The sequence below is a fragment of the Cnephaeus nilssonii genome, assembly GCF_951640355.1.
Source record: "Cnephaeus nilssonii genome assembly, chromosome: 11".
NCBI classification, from domain to species: Eukaryota; Metazoa; Chordata; class Mammalia; order Chiroptera; family Vespertilionidae; genus Cnephaeus; species Cnephaeus nilssonii.
The window spans coordinates 29,245,264-29,259,391 of NC_137082.1; the positions used below are offsets into that span (position 1 = coordinate 29,245,264).

Below are 14,128 nucleotides of genomic sequence, written 5' to 3' on the forward strand. Positions count from 1 at the left end.
CTTTGGCATGAAGTGACCAAAAAATAAATAACTGTTCTCCAATGCAAAACATCTTGGCAGGAATTGTTTTCTGCGGAGTTGGGTGGTTATCTGAGTGTCAGTAGGGGGGGATGGGCCACAGAAAGGCAAGGAGCTCTTCTAAGAAAAGAGAAGCTCTTAAATCCCGCCCCCCAAAAAAACCCCACCCCCACAGTTATTTCAAAGCTCTATAGCATGGAGGACATGGTGTCATAGATGCATCTCCAAGGCATAACTTGCTATATGAACAAGGGCATCTCCGTCTCACACTGACCAAACCATGACGTGGGGGCTGAGATAGGAGGCAAAGGCGATCTGGAGCGGCCGGACGCAGCAGCATGAACTTTCCAGACTCTACTTAAATTGTTTTACACAAAGTCTTGTTTGAATTAGATGAGATGGGAAGGATGTCCTATCTAGATAGAAATAAAATTAAATACGGCACTCCTTTCTGATGTAACTGAAAGTGTTTACCCCGTCACGGGGGGTTACAGCGCCCCCTGTGTTTTAACTGAGCACAAGACACGGACAAGCTATGAAGGGAAAGCCTCCATTTACTAGTACTTTTGAGTCAGATCGCAGACCTGTTTCCGGGGCTGATGGTTTCCGAGGGTTTTTGCTAGTGTTTCCGAAGGGTTTCCCCACTTGTTTTAGCTTTGTGAAGTGTTCTTTTCTTAATCATAACTTGACTTTTAGCAAAGGTACATGACCTGGTTTAATGCTTGGTTCTGAACTTATGAATCGATGCGTTTAGGTATCTTAACATAATTTGACAAGGCCTCATGGGGAGCCGTGTAACGTTTTGATATGTTTTAATGCATCTGACTTAGATCTTGTTAAATAAAGCACTTTTCAAAGAGCAGTCCCCTGTGGCTGGTCTGTGTGTGTCGGCTGGGCGGGAGCTCTGTGCTATGTGAGGGTGTGGGATGGGAATGTGAAAGTCCACCCAGGAGGAAAGTTGATTTCCTTGGCCTAGAGTTTATGGTTTGAATGGACTTGGACTTGGCTGTAATATTCCAAATAAGTAAAATGAGAGTGTTCCTGTATAAGTCTTGAGTTCAGGCCCTGGTGGAGACAGGAGTTGCGGTAGAAAAAGCTGGGCATTATCATTCGATGAGGCTGGATGTTTGTCCTGACTTGTTGGGACTAACTCACTGAACCTTTATCTAGGGCTTGGCTTTCTCGTCTATAAAATGGCCAGGCCACCTCTGTTGGAGGCAGCCCCCTTGGAGTCACCAAGTGTAGGACCTCAGACTAAGGCCAAGTTCCACCCTATGGTTAATTTTACCCGTCAACTTGGCTAGGCCATGGCACCCAGGTATTTGGTCAAACACTATTCTAGATGTTGCTGTGGAGGTATTTTTAAACATGAGATTAACATTTAAATCAGCAGACTTTGAGTAAAGCAGCTTCCCCTCCACAATGTTGAAGACCTTGAGAAAAAGACGGATTCCCCTGAGGGAGAGGAATTCTACCTCCAGTCTGCCTTTGGCCTTGAGTTGCAACATCAGCTCTTTTCTGGGTCTCCAGCCTCCCCTATTGTGTGAGCCAATTCCTTAAACTAAATCTCTCTCTATGGATACACATTCTATTGGTTCTGTTTTTCTGGAAAACTCTGACTAGCACAGAGGAGTATGTGGTTGGTCCATAATGTTTGAATATGTGATTGATAGTAATCTTCCTAGGAAACTGGCCATGGAGCATAAACCATGACCAATATAATTTGACTAGTGGCCCAGTGCACGAAATTCGTGCATGGGGGTGGGGGGATGGTGTCCCTCAGCCCGGCCTGCACCCTCTCCAATCTGGGACCCCTCGGGGGATGTCCGACTGCTGGTTTAGTCCCACAGGGATCAGGCCTAGACTGGCATTTGGACATCACTCTCGCAATCCAGGACCACTGGCTCCTAACCGCTCACCTGCCTGCCTGCCTGATTGCCCCTAACCACTCTGCCTGCCAGCCTAATCACCCCCAACTGCCCCCCTTCTGGTCTGATCACCCCTAACTGCCCCCCCACCCCGCCGGCCTGATCACCCCCAATTGCCCCCTGCCCCCGCTGGCCTGATCGCCCCCAACTGCCCCACACCACCAGCCTGATCACTCCCAACTGCCCTCCCCTCCTGGACTGATTGCCCCTAACTGCCTCTGCCTCAGCCCTGCCACCATGGCTTTGTCCAGAAGGACATCTGGAAGGTCTCCTGGTCTAATTAGCATATTACCCTTTTATTAGTATAGATTCCTACCTTTAGGAGATGGGGTGTTCCTCTCAGCATGCCAAGCTGCTGAACCCAACTCTATAAAGGTAACAACCAAGACAAGGTTTTTAGCAATGCCCTCAACAATGCTTATATGTTTTTTTAAAAGAGAAAAGTTTAGATAAATCACTATTCCCTTTAAGTGTTGTTTTGATTTCCTATATTTAGAGTTTTCACTCAAAGCAGTTGCTTTTTAGTTGCCGAATTAATGAAGCCGGGTGCAGTATATGGACAGACGGCTGACTCTTCCAAGGCAGGGAGTTTTTTTGCTGTACAGCATGTAGATATAGATGCCAATATAGGTGACGTACACAAAATATGATAAATGGTCCATGTGGGGGCCCCACTGAGACTCCAAATCAGGCAGTAAGCCATAGAAGTTAGAGTGCTAAAACCACCCAACAAATGCTAACAGCCTTCTGCCAAGGGAGCCAGCAGTTCTTGCTTTGCTTTATGGAGACAGATTTCAGGAATAATTTGGTGTTGCCCATTTTAGGCAATGAAATTTTCACTGAGTGGAGTTTGCTGTGAGCACAAGTCTTTGCTGTGAAGTTTTGAATACATTTGAGTAGGTTTCAAATTCATTTGAATAGGCTTGGCTGAGAGGCTTAAATGCAAGCAAACCTACTGAAAATTGAACTTGTTCTTTTTATTTTAAAACCATGCAACATAAAAATTACTACTTATGAATTAAGTTAAGTATATGTTATATAAATAGATAAATTAACTTTATATAAGTATCTATATATGTAAAAGCCTACCATTGCAATCAAATGGACAATCGAACAGGCTGCATGGGGCGACCAGACTGGCAGGGGGTTAGTGAGGGGCGACCAAATGACCGAGCAGCAGGCTGCATGGGGTGACTAGGCCCGCGGTGTGTGTGTGTGGGGGGGCAGTGAGTGACAACCAGGCTGGCAGAGGGGGGCAGTGAGGGGCAACCAGGCCAGCATGGGGGGGCCAGTTGGGGGTGACCATGCAGGCGGGGAGGGGCAGTAAGGGGCGATCAGGCAGGCAGGCAGGTGAGCAGTTAGGAGCCAGTGGTCCCGGATTGTGAGAAGGATGTCCGACTGCCGGTTTAGGCCCAATCGGCAGTTGGACATCCCCCGAGGGGTCCCAGATTGGAGAGTGTGCAGGCTGTGCTGAAGGGACGCCCCCTCCCCCCATGCACGAATTTCATGCACCAGGCTTCTAGTATACTTTATAAGTATATAAGTTAACATTAAAAGTTTTAAAACTGCAGGCCCTTTGGTAGGGGCTGGAAGTCCTAGTTTGGCCAGGACAGTTCCAGTTCTGTCTGTTGTTTGGTGTAATTGTCAGCAGCACCCCTGTCGCTCTCACAGAGTCATAGGTGGAGATGAATACGGTTCTCTGCACACTGGCCCAAAAGCAGCTTATTGTAATTTTCATATGTGAGGTTTTTAAGATGAACCCATAAGTTGGAAAAAGTTCAAGTTTTATAAAGTATAAAAGTTTATAAAGTTTAAACTTTATAAAGTTTAAAAGGTTAAGTTTAAATCTTAGGATATCTAAACACATGTTCTGGTGGAAGGCAAACAATAACATAAATATTTTGTATGTCAGCGTTTTGATAATACTGATTCCAACGTTCTTACGTTACAAATCCATTTTTTTCAGTGGGTTTTAAAATTGGGCACATTAGCAATCATTTGTGACTTTGAATGTCACCCTGACCATGCCTGCATAACCATCTAAGGGTCGATAGCACCCAGGTTTGGGTCTTTTACAATATCCGCCACTGAGAGAAACCTGGGCTCCCGGGACGGTAGCGGGTGCCAACTTTGGGGCAGGATGAACAGAAGAGTGTGGGCATGTTTGCCAATGGAAAGTCGTTATGTCTCAGAGATGTCCGGGGTATAATTTCGGGAACAAACTGCTGATGAGAACTCCCACGCACAGCAAATATTGGATGCGTGGGACTATAAAAAGTCTGGAATCCAAAATGTTCCCAAGGAAAGATTCTAAAGGTAAGGGACAGAATTACAGAAATGTAATGTATTGCTCACTTGTATTGGTCAAGTTCCTTAACCAAATTTTGGCAATAACATGAGTTGTCACAAAAATAAATTTAAGTAGTTTGGCCAAAAGTGCTTGCACTAACTAAGCAGAAAGAGCAAATTATAACATCTATGACCCGTTAAAAAACACACAAGTAAAAGTTGAATTTAAAATGGTCATGATAATCTAGAGAGACATTATTAGAAATACTAAATAAACTTTGCAAGGTTGCCAAAAGAATGTGAATATATACACATTTTACTTCTAGGTTTCAGCAATAAAATTAGATTCTAAAATAAAAATGAAAATGGAAAGGTAAACCTCTTTATGGATTGCAAAGACAGAACCTCTCCCCAAAATGTAAGTAATCCTCATCACAAGCCAAGTAGGTATGCCTTGATTAAAACAAAAAAAGCCAAGGAGCCGAAACCGGTGTGGCTCAGTGGATAGAGCATCGGCCTGCGGACTCAAGGGTCCCAGGTTCGATTCCGGTCAAGGGCGTGTACCTTGGTTGTGGGCACATCCCCAGTAGGGGGTGTGCAAGAGGCAGCTGATCGATGTTTCTCTCTCATCGATGTTTCTAACTCTCTATCCCTCTCTCTTCCTCTCTGTAAAAAATCAATAAAATATATTAAAAAAAAAAAAAAAGAGAGACTGGAAAAAAAAAAAAGAGAGACTGAAAAGCCAAGGAGAACTTTTTCTTCTTCCTTCTTTTTGTGATAAGGCCACAGGTAAAATAAGAACATAATCATGAATATTATTTAGCCATGACAAGTATAATATACAGTTTATTTTAAAACGTAGAAAATACTATTATTAAAGTGAATAAAATAGCATCTTCAATATGATTGCAGAATGATGTATAAAAGTCTATGAAAAAAAAGTTACCTTGGAAGGGGAGACTACATTTTCTTTATGTTTGTACCTGGCTTTCTTTTCTTTATGTTTCTACATTAAAAAATGTTGAAGTTCCAAAAGCACACATATAGATGCAAAAACACATAAAAAAAAAAACAAAAATTAAAGCCAGCTAGGCTCTTATCTTACTGCTGGCGCCAGTTTTCCTCAGGTAAAAGGCCTCAACATTCTTGTTGTAACAGGAGGCCCAGCATGCAATTGAAATGCAGTCCGTATGTGCCCAAATCATGTGTGTGTGCATGTAATGTGACACACACACACACACACACACACACACACACCCGTATGGGAAGATCACACCCATAGTGCCAGGGCCTCTGAGAAAGGTTAGTCACCCTGATGTCTTGCATGTACAGCAGCCTGAAGGATGGAGTCTGGGTGAGAAATTGGGGAATTCCTTGGGTTTAGGCTCAGTTACCCTGGATACCAAACCCACTTTCTAATTATACTCTCAATGCTTTCAGGCATTGGACAAACAAAAGCTTTCAAAAGGAGGAAAAAAAAACCTATTGGAAATTCTGGAGTCCTGAGGTTAGCCAGAATATATTGTCAGGCTGTCCTGCTTTCAGTTTCTTGTGTTCTGAAGTCCTCTTGATTGTGAGTTCCGTACCAGATGCATTGCCTGCGTAGCTAAGCAAGGCCTTGTATGGAAGATTCTGGATGTGTGTTTCATCCCCTGGGCACACAGGACACTCGTTATTCCCCATCCTACCTCGTGCACCTTAAAAAATAAACCCAGATGTATTTATCTAGTATATTCATCACAGGGGCTCAACCAGAGACAATTTAAAAAACAGAAACAAGACAAAAATGACATCGCAGTTTAAGATTCAGAGTCCTGTACAGAAAAGGGGAAAACCGACGATCTGAGGACAAATTGAGACAACACAAGGAGAGAGGCCGGACAGCTGGGGCAGGGCTCGTGGAAGAAGGCCGGCTTTGAGTCGGTTTCTTGCAGGTACTTTTTATTTTTTTTATTATTTATTTATTTATTTATTTATTTTTTGCAGGCACTTCTTAAAGGCCGTGGGTCTTTGCAGAGCTGGCAGGCAGCATGTGAGTTCAGAGGGCTACACCCTTGAAAGACCATAACAATGAAAAGACCATAAGTAACCTTAAGGAAGTCAAGATATAATTAAAAAGGTCTAACTGACACCAAATGCTAAATAACCTTAAACAGTTCTAAACAACTGTAAAACCTAAAAAGCTTAAAATCTAAATCCTTAACAACAATAATTGTGCTAAATGATCCTGAATGAATTTTTAAAATCCTATGCAGCAAGAAAAGGTCCTAAGTGGTCATAAAAGATCCTAAATGATCCTCAGTGGCTCCTAACACTCCCAGAGGGCCTAACCCTTCACGGAACCTACTCGAAACCTAAAGAACCCACAGGCTATTCAGTGATCCTAATTGACCTTGAGACTTTAAAGAGAGCTAAGTCCTTATCCAGCTTATCTAGACCTAAGTGGTCCCTCCCCACCCGCTCCGGGACCCCATTGCCTCCAGCCTCCTCAACAGTCACCGTGCTGTGCACTTTGGCCTTCTGTCCAAACATGCCAGACTTCGCATTCACCATTCTCTTTCTGGAACATTTTTTCTCCAGCACATCACATGCTTGGCTGCTTTTTGATTTAGGTCTCAGAATAACTTTTGCCTCCTACTGAGGCTGGTCCTGAGCGCCCCAATTCCATCAGCTGCCCTTCTGCCAATTGCTCTCGGCTTCTATTTTCTTCAAAGCACTTCTCAATGCCCGGATATATTTGTTGATCTATGTATCTCCTCCACGAGAGCTCAAACTCCATGAGGGTAACTCCAACATCTAGACCAGAATATGACCTTTGGCAGGCACCTTGGTAATGCTTGTGGAATGCATGAATGGATATCCAGATGTATCCCAAACACAAAGACTCAAGAGGACAATGGCACTAATATCTTGACAAACCCAATATCTTGACCCAAGTTCCTTAAAAATCTTAATTTCTGCTCTGTTGGTTAGAGCGTCATCCCAATATGCTAAGATTGCAGGTTCAGTCTTCAGTCAGGGCACATACAAGAAATAACCAATGAATGTATAAATAAGTGGAACAACAAATTGATGTTTCTCTCTCCCCTTCCTCTTTCTCTAAAAATTAAAAATAAATAAATAAACAAACAAATCCTGTAATCCCTGCTAAAATGACCTCAGATCATTGCAAACTATCAAATGGGCCATAAATCACTCCAAATGCTTCTAAATCCTTTGTGATCCTCAAATATTCGAAATAGTCTAAGACTTCAAACAATCTTAAAGATTCTGAACAGGCATACATTACTCAAGATAACTTTAAGTCCTAAATGATCTTCAGTGACACTAAATGATGCCAAATGATATTAACCATCCTTAAAAAGCTCTAAGCAACCCCAAGAGAACCTACATCTTAGAAGTCTCTTAAAGACTTTATATTTGAACCCTAAACTATTTTAACTCCAAATGCATAAAATATCCTGAATGAAAAATAAAGGAGTCCTAATTCTAAGGACTCTAAAGAACCCAGTCATTTCAATGACCCAGAGGCTAATGTGTGACAGCTCTAAAGCCCAATGACTAGAATGATCTCCAATGACCCCAAATCCTTCTAGAACAAAGGATTTCTGGGGGGCTGTCTTATTAAAATGTTGACTCAGCCGAAACCGGTTTGGCTCAGTGGATAGAGCGTCGGCTTGCGGACTCAAGGGACCTGGGTTCGATTCCGGTCAGGGGCATGTACCTTGGTTGCGGGCACATCCCCAGTATGAGGTGTGCAGGAGGCAGCTGATTGATGTTTCTAACTCTCTATCCCTCTCTCTTCCTCTCTGTAAAAAATCAATAAAGTATATTTAAAAAAAAAATGTTGACTCAGATTCAGCAGATCTGGCTTGAAACTTTGCCTTACTATCAAACTCCCAGAGATGCTGATGTTGCTGATCCACAAACCACACTTTGAACAGAAGCTACATTAAATCCCAGTGACCCCCAAATCCTAAGAGAACTAAAACTACCCTATATTCTAAAATGTCCTCAAAGATCCCAAACAAAACTGAACGCTAAATCCTAAGCAACCCTAAACATCCTCAAGTTTCTTAAATGATGCTTAAAACCCAGAGCCCCAAATTATCCCACATGACCCTAAACTAACTTCAGCAAGTCTGACTGCTCCTAAGGATTACAACAGACTCGAAAAGATTGTAAACCTACAAACAATCCAGTTAAAGAATGGGCAAAGGTCCTAAATAGGCACTTCTCCAAAAGGACACACAGAAGGCCAAGAGACATAGAAAAGTACGCAAGCTTTCCCTGACGATCGTGCTCTCGCAAACATGGTGAATGTTCCTAAAACCCGCTGAACTTTCTGTAGGAAGTGTGGCAAGTATCAGCCTCACAAAGTAACACAGTACAAGAAGGGTAGGGAAAGCAGCGATATGACAGGAAGCAGAGTGGCTATGGTGGGCAGACTAAGCCAATTGTTCGAAAAAGGGCTAAAATTACAAAAGAAGATTGTGCTGAGGCTTGAATGCGTTGAGCCCAACTGCAGATCTAAGAGAATGCTGGCTGTTAAGAGATGCAAGCATTGTGAGCTGGGCGGAGATAGGAAGAGAAAGGGCCAAGTGATCCAGTTCTAAGCTTCATTTTTTTTTTTTTATTATGTGACAATAAAATCTTGATATGTTCAGTTCGAAAAGAAAGAAAGAAAGAAAGAAAGAAAGAAAGAAAGAAAGAAAGAAAGAAAGAAAGAAAGGAAGAAAGAAAGAGCACTCACAGTCACTAACCATCAGAGATGTGTAAATTAAAACCACAGTGAGATATCACCTCACCCCTGTCAGAATGGCTACCATCAGTAAATCAACAAACAACAAGTGCTGGCGAGGATGTGGAGAAAAGGGAACCCTAGCACACTGCTGGTGGGAATGCAGACTGGTGCAGCCATATGGAAAACAGTATGGAGCTTCCTCAAAAAATTAAAAACTGAGCCCTAGCCGGTTTTGCTCAGTGGTTAGAGTGTCAGCCCGTGGACTGAAGGGTCCTGGGTTTGATTATGGTCAAGGGCACGTGGCTCGGTTGCAGGCCCAATCATTAGCCCTGGTCTTAAACCCTACACCCTTGAATGATAAAGCAATATTAAGGTAGCCCAACCGTGGCACAGACTCTGGTTCTTGGGGTAGGGAACACCATAAAACCTCATCACATGTGCGTGCCCATCATCTGAGCAACTAGTTACAAAATAAGGTGAAGTAATACTCCTTATAAGTTTATTCCACTTTTTACCTGGGGCCCAAACATCATCGGAGGATTGTGCACCATGGTTTTTCAATAGAATTCATCCTGAATTAAGATGAAAACAATGCGGATTTTAGGCTTTATAACACTAAATTTAAGCTGCCCTTAACGTCGTGAAGTTGCTTTTTAGGCTAATGTGGCATTCAACATGTTAAAGGAAAAAAGTAAAAAATCCCTGTTGTCACTTTAAGAACAAGCCAGGAACAAGAACTCATACAGGATGTTGTGAATGAATCCTGCTAGGTATCCTGATCTAAACGGCGTCATTGCATCAAGGAAAATGGTCTCCAAATGCATCCCCTGGAAATTCAAGATTTATAATACTTTCTTGGACATATTGAAAGATAATAACTTGATTTCAATGAATTACATAAAGGAGCTTAAAGCCCTGGAAATAAAGGTTTGTCTCACAGTGAGCAATAATTTCTTTAGTCAGAATTTGTAGAGAAAGTAAAGTCCATAGATCTAGCACAAAATCAATTCCACTAATTAAAAGTAGGTGTCAAGAAATAATGTTTTTTTCCACAGACAATAGTGTGGTGAAGGCCTGGGGCAGGGGGAGGGGACAGGCTACAAGAGGTCAATGGGGGAAAAAGGGGCACATCTGTATCACTTTCAATAATAAAGATATAATAAAATAAAAATGCTTAAGAACAAACAAAAATATTTTTTAAAAATTTTTAAAAGAAAGAAAGAATGTTGCCAGGCCCAAGTGGCTCAGTTGGTTGAGCATCGTCCTGTGTTCCGGAAGGTTTGCCATTCAATTCCTGACCAGGACACACACCTGGATGGAGGGGTCAATCTCCTGTCAAGGTATGTACAGAAGGCAACCAATTGATGTTTCTCTCTCTCTTGCCCTTCCTTTCTCTAAGCATTTCCTTGGGTGAGAAGTAGGGGGGGAAAAAAGAAAGAAAGAATGTTGAGTGAAAATAACTAATTAGTAAAAGATAGACAGGATGGCATTATTTATGTCACACACACACACACACACACACACACACACACACACACACAAATACTCCACATATAAACATAGAAAAGGGTTGAAACAATATATAATTGTTAAAGATTACCTTTTAACTAGGATGGGTAGGGGTGGTGGTGTCTTTTCCTGTGATGGATCAACTTTTTTTCAAAACACAGTTTCCCTTTACTTCAGTGATACACACGCACATAGTTTAAAGAGGCAAAAAACCTCTCTCTCCTGCTCCTCCGTGGCCTCCCTCCCATGCCTTCCCACAACACTCAGGCATTCCGGCGATTCTTTGTTGTCTTCCAATTTATCGATCAGTAACACACTGATGCTGCCCTTTCTGATTTGCTCATCTGGGGTCTTATTTTTCTCCATCTCCTTTTCCACCTTCTTGTGCCAATCATAATTTTTGGTTGGACCCATGCCCAGCCTTTACATGATATGACTATATGAAAGTGCGTTGTAAAGCTGAGTTGTGTACTGTACCAGAATTATTTTTCATTTCTTAGCTGAGGCAGGGCTGACCCCAGACCCCCAGCTCTCAGTGATCATTCCTTCCTCTAAGCCATCTCAAGGTCACCATATGTTTATGAGTCATTCCCAAAGCAGTTAGTGAACTGTGGAAGCTTCGGTTCTTTCCCCCTGTCATTCATTTAACACTGGAAACAATTAAGGTCTCAGACGCAGAGAGACAAGAAAGAGGAGCCACTTGGCAATTGCGAAGGCCGAGCCCTTCTCTGTGAAAGCACTAAAGGCACGCTGAAACTGCCCCTCTATTCTCCTGCTCCCCGCCCACGCCATTGCTCCAACTTGTCTCCCCTTGGGTGAGTCTCTGTTCTCAGATGATGGCAGAGGGCCCCATTTCAGATATTTCACTTGGCTTTTCCTTCTGTAAGGAGTCCAGGCCACTGGTGTGTGAGGGCACCTTTGAGTTGGTTTCCTTCATTCCTCTAAGCACACACAGCTGTGGACCTTTGGGTATCCGCCAGGCAGAAATGAGTGAAGGCATTCTGGGGACACACTGCTGAGTTTTCAGCCAACTGCCCCGATGACAGAAACACTTCTCCCTGTGGACTCAGGGCTTGATTTATGCACCTCATGGGGCAACCGGTCACCTGTTCCCTGAGGCTCCCTTAGGCTGTGTCCACAGGGCCTGTGGACTCACAGGAGGAGCATTTACAGAGCTCAGGTCAGTGGCTGGGCAGTGCCTCCCTGCTGATGGCATTCGGCCTTGTCCCTTTTCTTCTGACTCACCTTTTGGTATGTCCCTGGGGCTCATTTTAGGGGCATACGTTAGTGCCCACTTGCTGAACACCCCAGGCCTTGAAGCCCTCCAAGTGAGCCTGGCTTTTCCTGACTTCTAGGTCCTGCCCATTCCCTGCTGCTTTTCCCCTCTGTGGTCACAATGCCCTCCCTGGACAACCTGGACTCCAGTTGTCCACCTGCTTAGGCCACTCTTACCACCAGTCCTCAGGTAGCTGCTTCCTTCTCTCTCTTCCTTAGACTCTGCCTGGAGGTGGCTTTGGGGTTCATGAGGTTGGGGAGCGCTCTCCTTTCTCCATCTAGTCCCCCAATGGCTTCCACCTGCACTTAGAATGAACTTCTGTACATCAAGGCCCTCATCATCAGCCCCTGGCTATCTCCTCATACCTACCCTCCTGCTCCTCTCGCTCACACTTGCCTCCCCACACCCTCAACACATTCTCAACTTGGACCCTTTGAACACAGTTTCTCTTCCTGCCAAGATGCTGCAGGAGAGACACCAGCCATTTTCCCACTTATTTTTCAAGCCTCAGTTCAATGTCCCTTCTGCAAAGAGGTCATCCTGGTCACCCTAGTAATGTCCCCCTTCCCCAGCCACTCTTCATTATTTAAAAACATTTATTATCGAGATAAAATCTACATGCAATGAAACGCACCTATCTTTAGTGCACAGCTTGGAGAGTTTCGACAAATGCATACATCTGTGTAGCAATACCCCAGTCAAGAATCAACCATTCCTCAGCGCCGTGTTATCACATTGCCTTGTTTCCTCGGCTTCCCTCAGCTCTATGCAACACTGTCTTGTTCATTTGCTTGTTTGTTTTCTGTCTCCCTTTCTACCACGGAAGTCCCTGTAAAAGAGAGATCTTCTCTGTCTCTTTCACTGCTGACTCCCTCATGTTAAAGACATCCTTCTTGGTTGTACTGAATGAATAAACGTATGAGCATGCAGCCCCTGACTTATAACGCTGCACACTCACCCAAGGCATTCTGTGGGGTTAGGCACGGCCCTCAGCTTGGTGGGAGGGACTTCAAGATGCAGTTACTCCTGGGGTGAGGAACACTCTAGTCCCTCTGCTGGAATGAACTTGTCAGAGCTCTTTCCTCTACCTGCCGCTCTGCCTCACTGCTTCCCCATCCCGCACCTGCCCATCTGAGAATGCCATCTTGGAAGGTCATGGTCAGGGCGGTGAAACTCAGTTCAAAAGCTGATGTCAATCGTGTTAACCTTGGAACATTATAGGGTGAAGCATGCGTGTGTGCACTAGATTTTGTGTGTGTGAAGGGCACCTTTCAAAATAGATTTCTGTTTAGATAGAATGTCCTCACAGACGCTTCTCCCTGAAACCATGAAGAAGGTCTTTAAAACCTTTCTCCAGGAGGTGGTAGGTGTGGAGGCAGAGGGCGAGGTGTCCGCCCCTGTTGGTACCTTCTAGCTCTGGGACTCGGTGAGAATTCCATGGTCACTGACCCATCGCTGTATTAGCTGAGTGTCACAACCCTGCTCCACATCCCAGGCCCAGCCCTGAGAAGGATTTGGGACTAGGAAAGACAGGGCATCTTTCAAACCGGTGGTGAATGAGAGTATGAAACACGAACTCTCAGAAGGCGTTCTGGTTCATCCTGAATCCTGGCAGCAGCATCCCTCGCCCATCAGAGTCGATGGCTTTAGGGCGCCCCCTGGTGGTGCAGGCGCTGTGCTACTCCCGCTACCCCTACTCTCCCACCTCTTCTGAGCAGTGGCCCGCCGCCAAAGTGGGGTGGGAAAAGACTACGACCTCCATTTTAATGAAAATCATTGATTTTTAAAAAAACTTCAAAATAGCCCTAACCAGTTTGGCTCAGTGGAAGGAGCGTCGGCCTGAGGACTCAAGGGTCCCAGGTTCGATTCTGGTCAGGGGCATGTACCTTGGTTGCGGGCACATCCCCAGTAGGGAGTGTGCAGGAGGCAGCTGATCGATTGATGTTTCTAACTCTCTATCCCTCTCCTTTACTCTCTGTAAAAAATCAATAAAATATATATTTAAAAAAAAAACCCACAACAAAACAAAACTTCAAAATAGTGACACTTTGACCTTGGTGGCTTGTGTGTCAGCCCCGTATCACGTTGCACAAGGTAAAGGGGAAGCAGTACCGGGGGACACACGAGAGCCTCTTGCCTTGGAGAGGCTGCTGGAGAAACCCTCTCTGGGCTCAGTGGCTTGTACATGATGCTTTTGACACATCTCTGGCGTGCTGGTGATTTCTGAGCCAGACTGCTCAGGTTCGAATCCCTGTTGCACTGCGGAGAGTCCTGGATTACTTTCTGCCCGCCTCCCTTTCTTCAACTGTTTAATGGGGCACATATGAGGGCCCATCTCCTGGGACTGCTGCAGGGAGCTGCAGG

The 14,128-nt window shown here is 44.3% G+C and overlaps 1 pseudogene across 1 annotated transcript; it reads left to right on the forward strand.

Annotated features, from left to right (window-relative positions):
• Positions 1-8,548: 8,548 nt before the first annotated feature.
• LOC307106803 (large ribosomal subunit protein eL42-like) lies at positions 8,549-8,851 on the forward strand (annotated as a pseudogene). Its single transcript has one exon. The product of its transcript is annotated as a large ribosomal subunit protein eL42-like (transcript).
• Positions 8,852-14,128: the final 5,277 nt, after the last annotated feature.